General features: G+C 39.3%; 1 long non-coding RNA gene across 1 annotated transcript in view; it reads left to right on the forward strand.

Moving 5' to 3' along the window:
* The window catches only part of LOC118763468, a 9,335-nt gene extending 4,118 nt beyond the window's left edge, over window positions 1-5,217 (forward strand). Inside the window, exons 2-3 of the long non-coding RNA XR_004999226.1 lie at window positions 4,614-4,618; window positions 5,206-5,217. This is a non-coding gene — a long non-coding RNA (uncharacterized LOC118763468). The remainder of the gene's footprint in view (window positions 1-4,613; window positions 4,619-5,205) is intronic.
* Window positions 5,218-8,038: the final 2,821 nt, after the last annotated feature.

Consider the following 8,038-nt stretch of genomic DNA (forward strand, 5'->3'; position numbering starts at 1 on the left):
TATACACATGCGTGCATATCTGTGTTGTCTAATGATATATTTGTGTCTGTGTAGAGATGTTTTTGATGTATGTACGACTATATAAATCTTGGTGTAGATCTTAATGTGTGTATACACACAAGAACAGGTCTCTTCATGCATGCATATGCATTAAACATTATGTATACATGATGCATATATATATATAAACATAATATCCAGACCGTGCTAGTGTTGTCAATAGATGCATAATAATGATGATGATGATGATGATGACGGTTATGGTGGTGGTGGCAATGACGATGACGATGATATATAAACACACACAGACAGACATATTTCAATAGCATTTGTGCCATTTCCTACGCACAGACACATGTTCATACATCATCTGTTGAATGTTGCATATCCATGGACACAAAAGCATAAATATGCATAATCACTGAGCAATTTCTCTTTCTTCATACACACATTCACACATACATACATTCACGCACACACACACACACACACACACACACATACATACATATATACATACATACATTCACACATACACACACACACACATACATACATACATACATATATACATACATACATTCACACATACATACGTACATACACACATACATACATACACACATACACACATACATACATTCGCACAAACATACATCCATCCCTATATTTATTTGTGTATGTCTTTTATCTTCTCACTTGTGACAGTCGTTGGTCAGTGGCCATGCTGGGGCATCCCCTTGCCAGATGTCAGTCGAATGAATTGACTCCAGGGCATGTTTTTTAAAGCATGATACTTATTTTATCGGTCTCATTTACTCTACCACTAAGTACACACCACACACTCACATATGTATATACGATGGGCTTCTTTCAGTTTCCATCTGCTGAATCCACATGCATGCCTTGGATCAGCTTGGGGTTAAAATAGAAGACATTTGTCCAAAGTGTCTTGCAGTGGCACTTGAACCTGGAACCATGTGATTGGTTCTTACCACACAGCCTTACCTGTGCCTATACAATCTGTTGCTTCTTCCCTAAAATCTTGCCAAAATACCAGGATCTAATAATAGACTCTACTCTTTTTACTCTTTTACTTCTTTCAGTCATTTGACTGTAGCCATGCTGGAGCACCGCTTTTATTTGAGCAAATCGACCCCGGGACTTATTCTTTGTAAGCCCAGTACTTATTCTATCGGTCTCTTTTGCAGAACCGCTAAGTGACAGGGACGTAAACACACCAGCATTGGTTGTCAAGCAATGCTAGCGGGACAAACACAGACACACAAACATATACGCACTCACTTATATATATATATATACATATATACGACAGGCTTCTTTCAGTTTCCGTCTACCAAATCCACTCACAAGGCATTGGTCGGCCCGGGGCTATAGCAGAAGACACTTGCCCAAGATGCCACGCTGTGGGACTGAACCCAGAACCATGTGGTTGGTTAGCAAGCTACTTACCACACAGCCACTCCTGCGCCTGAGACTGTATGGTATAATCTATAATCTCGTCTTTAATCCACTTGTGATGATCTGTCATGTTGGTGTTGTTGTGCTTGTACAGCTGTGTTTGTGATGAATGCAAATGGCTGCCTGGGGCTACGAGTGAAACTAATTAACAACATTCCTGAACAATTAACAGAAGCTGTAATTACTGGTATTTTCAGTGTCCGTCGTTGAATGTTTCCATCTAGGAAATCCTCTCACAAGGCCTGAGGCTATAGTGGAAGACATTTACCCAAGGTGCTATGCAGTGGGACTGAACTTGGAACCATGTGGTTGGGAAGCAAGCTTCTTGCCGCACAGCAACACCTGCACCTATGTATTTATTTTACACACACACGCACACACACATGCAACAGGATTCCTTCAGTTTCCCTCTACCAAATCCACTCAAGGCCTGTGACTATAGTGGAAGACACTTGTCCAAGGTGCCATGAGGTGGGACTGAACCTATAACCATGTGGTTGGGAAGCGAGCTTCTTACCACACAGCAGCTCCTGCACCTATATATATATTTTTTTCACGCACACACACATGCACATCAATCAGATTCAGTAAAAAATGATTGACATGCTGATAATAACATTGATCCTAAGCTAAACCAGATTTGATTTGGGTTTAATAACAACAACCAAAGCCTTGTGGGTGAATTTGGCTGATGGAAACTGAAAGAAGCCCTTTGTGTATATATATACAGTCAATTTAAATAAATAATCAGTTGAAATAACAACGAGTAACACAATTAACAGACAAGAAGAAGACATGCAAAAGGAATGTGTTAGTTTATTGCTTGGGGAAAAGGGAGAGTTTGACATTTCGTGCATAGCTCTTTGTGAGGAAAGAGAAAAGGAAAAGTCTACCAAAGGAAAAGAAATTACCAACAGCACGAAGGATATATTTATGTGTGTCTTAGTATCTGTGTGTGTCTTTGTGTCATTGTTTGCTCTACAACCGGTATTGGTGTGTTTATGTCCCTTTAACTTAGTGGTTTGGCAAAAGATACTTAGAATAAGTACTATGCTTTAAGAAGTAAAATAAGTCCTGGGGTCGATTTGTTCAACTAAAACTCTTCAAGGTGGTGCCCCAGCATGGCCACAATGAAATGGCTGAAACAAGTAAAAAATAAAAGAGAAAAAGATTCTCCAAAAGAGTTTTTTTAATTAAGTATTAAACCAGTTTAGTATTTGAAAAGATTTTAAGCTTTGGCTGCAGAAAAATTCCTGTGAAATTCTTCAATTTTGGTAAATCTCCTTCAAGACAATTTTCATTTCCAGTTACTCTTCCAAGGCAACGAAGCCACAAAAACGCCCCTGTCCAAGGACCCATGCTGATGCCACATAAACGACATCCGTGCATACTCTGTAAAGCAGTTGACATTTGCAAGGGCATCCAGCCATTGAAACTATGCTGAAGCAGACAGATGGAGCATGGTGCAGCTTCCCAGCTCCTAACCATCCAACCTATGCCCACATGGAAAACAGACGGCAAATTAAAAGCTACTTGGGTTGCTGGTGATGATGATGATGATGACGACGACAACAATGATGCCGACGATGATGATGATGACAACGATGATGATGATGATGATGATGATGATGATGATGATGACGATGATGATGATGATGATTTTGATCATGATCATGACGCTGACGACGATGATGATGATGATGATGATGATGATGACGATGATGACGATGATGATCATGATGATCATGACCATGACGCTGATGCTGCTGCTGATGATGATGATAATGATGACGACGATGATGATCATGATGATCATGATCATGACCATGACGATGATGATCATGATGGTCTTTGTTTTATAAATACCTGTTCCTTTTATTTAAATTACTTTTATTTCACTATATTTTGTTTCACCTGAGGTAATTTGAAATTCATTTTAAATCCATTTTGTGTTATTTTATCTCTACCTTTTGAGGCTATTTCATTTCAAATTTATTTTTAGAAGCAATTTTAATTTATTTCGCTATTTTTTAGAATTCTGTATTTTCATTATTTTATGACCTTATGGTTTTATGTATTTTTATTAATTCCTAAAATATAAATTTATAATATTTTATCACACATTTTTATTACATTTTTTGCATCAGATAATGAACTTTTTATCATCTGTATTACTTATCAGTCAACCACACACCTCCTCCTCATCATCATCGTCGTTGTCATCTTCCTTGTTGTTTGATGTCCATCTTCCAGCTAGCATGGGTTGGATGGCCAGATGAGTTTCAAGGCTGCATCACGCTCCAATGTCTTCCTTGGCAATTTTTTTCCATGGCTGGATGCCTTTCCTAACATCAACCACACACCAGTGCTAGGTGAGGTCACATACACCTTACATGATTGAGATACACACACACACACATCTGTATAGATTGAAAATTTATTTCCATTTCTCTTTTTATATATGTGTGTGTGTGTGAGGATGTGTGCATATACATGTGGATATGTGTATACATGTGTGTGCATCATTGTACTTATTAGAAGCCATACTAAATTAAAATAGCCATCTTTGTATCATACTTAATGAAAATACATTATTGATGGGCAAATTTACTGTAGTATGTTTTCAGAGGTGAGTACGAGATAGATGGGGACTATTGAAAGGGGCAAAACCCTGCAAAATATGGCATATACGCTCAATACCCATTTTTGTCAAGTGGCTGTCAAGAATTCTGGATGTATTTTAGCCAAGCTAGGCCTTATTGATGGAATGGACTCATAGACAACCACAAGACCGAACGTGGTGCATCACTTTTGATATAGAGGAAGCAGTGATCTGGCAGAAATGGTTAACTGCAATCTGGAAGATGTGATTAGTGATGTTTTGTCTGTGTTTATATTCTGAGTTGAAATTCTGCTAGGATCAGCTTTACCTTTCATCTTTCTGGGGTCGATAAAATAAGTAGCAGTTATGTACTGGGGGGGGGTCGATGTAATCAGCTTAACCCCCTTCACAAATCTGTTCACCTTGTGCCAAGAACTGTGAATGACCACCAAGCTGAATAAAAATATGTTATACAGGTGCATGAGGGGCTGTGTGGTAAGTAGCTAGCTTACCAACCACATGGTTCCAGGTTCAGTCCCACTGCATGGCACCTTGGGCAAATGTCTTCTATTATAGCCTCAGGCCAACCAAAGCCTTGTGAGTGGATTTGGTAGACGGAAACTGAAAGAAGCTTGTCATATATATGTTCGTGTGTCTGTGTTTGTCCCCCCAACATCACTTGACAACCGATGTTGGTGTGTTTATGTCCACATAACTTAGTGGTTTGGCAAAAGAGACCAATAGAATAAGTACTAGGCTCACAAAGAATAAGCCCTGGGATTGATTCGTTTGAGTAAAGGCGGTGCTCCAGCATGGCCACAGTCAAATTATTGAAAGAAGTAAAAGCGTAACAGAATAACAGAAGCTGCATCAAATGAAACTAAATAAATCTCTCTGTCGTAATTGATGTGTTTTTGTGTTTTCTTTTCCTGCAGACATTTATATTTGAATAAGTTAAAATCATGACCCATCTCATTTCCAAAGAGGATAGGGGGTTGTTGAGGCAGGGGTGACTGGAGCTTCAGTGCCTAAAACTTCTGAATTGCTTGATGTTTTGAGAGATACAGTCATCAAAATCTTATTGCTTTTCTAAAACCAAAGTTAAACCAGGGATTGGTCAGCGTAATTCTGGACAGAAGGCAAAGCTCCTACAGTGAGGAACTGTGGAATCATGGAACATACCGTAACTCTCAAACTATAGCAATAAAGTTGATGACATGGCCAAACCATCACTTGGGATCAAACTAAAACGATTTTGAGTGAGCTTCACAAAAAATGTGCTGCAACTGCTGAGCCTCTCCTGTCCTCCATCAACATTGATAAATGAGATTCCTGACGAGTGGAGACCACCAGAAGTTTCCAGTGGTTCAATGAATCCTCATTTCCCATTTTCTCACTTCAGGGTGAATTTACGTCTGAAGATACTGCTAGTAGCTTATAAAACTTATTGCTTAGGAGTGGTTCTTGTTGCTGGTTGATCTGTGACTGGTTGAGTTGACGACCGAAAACATGAAGAAATAACTGATCAACACTTGAGACCATTTGATGGAAAGTTCCATTACTACTCACAAAGACAGTAGCATTGCATCTTTACAGATATGTGGCACTCTGTCAGTTACGACAACAAGGATTCCAGTTGATCCGATCAATGGAACAGCCTGCTTGTGAAATTAACGTCCAAGTGGCTGAGCACTCCACAGACACGTGTACCCTAAATGTAGTTCTCGGGGAGATTCAGTGTGACACAGTGTGTGACAAGGCTGGCCCTTTGAAATACAGAAGCATGAAGGAAGAGAGAGAGAAAGTTGTGGTGAAAGAGTACAGCAGGGTTCACCACTATCCCCTGCTGGAGTCTCATAGGGCCTTAGGTGTTTTCGGTCAATAAACACTCACAACGCCTGGTCTGAGAATCGAAGCTGCAAACCTATGACTGCGAGTTCACTGCCCTGGCCACTGGGCCATTGCACCTCCACTTTACAGATAACAGCAGCGATAATTACAGACTGAGAGAGAAGTGGAAATCCTGGCATGTTTGAAGGAGAGACATTTGGGAATGTTTAGTTTGGTCTGTCCAAGAACCTGGAGATGTCTTTGCAAATATCTGGAACCATCTGATGTGGCAAGAATGGAGACATATCTCACTTGACTGCCTTAACAGTCAGCAATTTATTGCCACCAAAAGATTCCTTTTACAGGGCATAAGACAAAGATTCTAGAATATTCTCTTCTGCTCTATGGACAGAGCCTGAAATTTTTGGGGAGGTGGGGGCAGTTAATTAGATCGACCCCAGTATGCAACTGGTACTTAATTTATCAACCCTGAAAGGTTGAAAGGCAAAGTTGACCTCGGCGGAATTTGAACTCAGATCACATAAAGACAGACAAAACACCGCTAAGCATTTCACCCAGGACGCTAATGGTTCTGCCAAGTTTGCCACCTTCAAGATTCTAGAATATTGAATCACACCATAACTTGATGCTGATTGGTTGCTTAATAGACCAATCAAATGAAGCTGTTGTGGTTTGCTCATGACTGCCTATCCATGGATTCTGTTTTGAATCCCCACCACAAAGTAAACAGAGAAACATTTTGACTCATTCATAATTTTCCTTTTACATAACATTTATGCGAAAAGCACACATGTGGCCATGCAGTTAAGAAGGTGGCTTCCTAACTAAATGGTTTCAGGTTCAGTCCCATTGCAGGACCACTTGGTCTTACGTTTTATTGCTGAAACTATGGGCTAATCAAATACTTGAGAGCAGTCTAGCTAGACAGAAACTGAAAAAACTCATTGCACACACACACACACATACACACGTGTGTGTGTGTGTGTGTGTGTGTATGTATGTGTGTGCATGAGTGTGTATGTTATTTTATCTAGATATCATGTGATAGTTGTAAAGGAGTGTCACTGTCATACTAACGGTGTCGTTCTTTTCTAATCTTCTATGAAAACCTTTCCTGCCTTGGGGGAAACGTTATCCTGCATGACAGTATGTAAATGTTGGTGACAGGAAGAGCATCTACAGAAAATCTGCTTCAGTAAACTCCCTTCAAGCCAAGGAGACAAGGAAAAGCTCACATTAAAACGATGATGATGATGCTTAGAGTGGTGATTCTGTTCTGATGCCTTGATTCTTATGGAGAATCTTATAAACATAATACTTTTGTAAGGTTCAATACATCGCTTATTTGTATATAACATGTTCTCCCACTTACTTTCTGTTCCCTTTGTCCCTCTTTTCCAATGGGTTGTGGTGCATCTAGTAGAACTCAATACAAAATATAGTGTGTGTGTGTGCGCGTGTTTGTGTGTGTACGTGTTCATCCAATTTATAAATGTACAGACATACACACATGTACATGCAAAGACATGCCGTCTCTCTGTCATACACACACACACGCACTTGCACACACACACACACACACACACACGCACACTTGCACACACACACACATATCAAACTTTGCTCAAAATTATAATTACCACATAAAATATTACAAGCCTCAATAAATTCTGTCTTATAATTAAACATAATCTGGCACTTACAAGGCAATTATGTATTTGCAATAAAATCTGACATCTTTACAAGTGCTTCATTAATTAAATTTATTTAATAGCTTCTTTAATTAGCCTCTTTGTTAGTATTAAACTTTAGTTTCTATATTTATATATCAGTCTCTTACTGTCTCCCTCTCTCTCCCTCTCTCTCTCTCTCTCCCTCCTTCCCAGTGAACTCCTGACATTCATGTATGTAATATAAATGTTAAGGTTTTTTAATGAGCCTTTATCTATTTCTGTTCCTTGTTCATATTTACAATGAGTAACAAGATTTGAAATGATTTACACAAGTCATACACACACACACACACATGCATGCACGCATACACACACACACACACACAGAGCAAAAGATTGTTGTCAAAAGCTGAAAGTTTTATAATCTAAA

The sequence above is a fragment of the Octopus sinensis genome, linkage group LG5, assembly GCF_006345805.1.
Source record: "Octopus sinensis linkage group LG5, ASM634580v1, whole genome shotgun sequence".
In the NCBI taxonomy this organism is placed as follows: domain Eukaryota; kingdom Metazoa; phylum Mollusca; class Cephalopoda; order Octopoda; family Octopodidae; genus Octopus; species Octopus sinensis.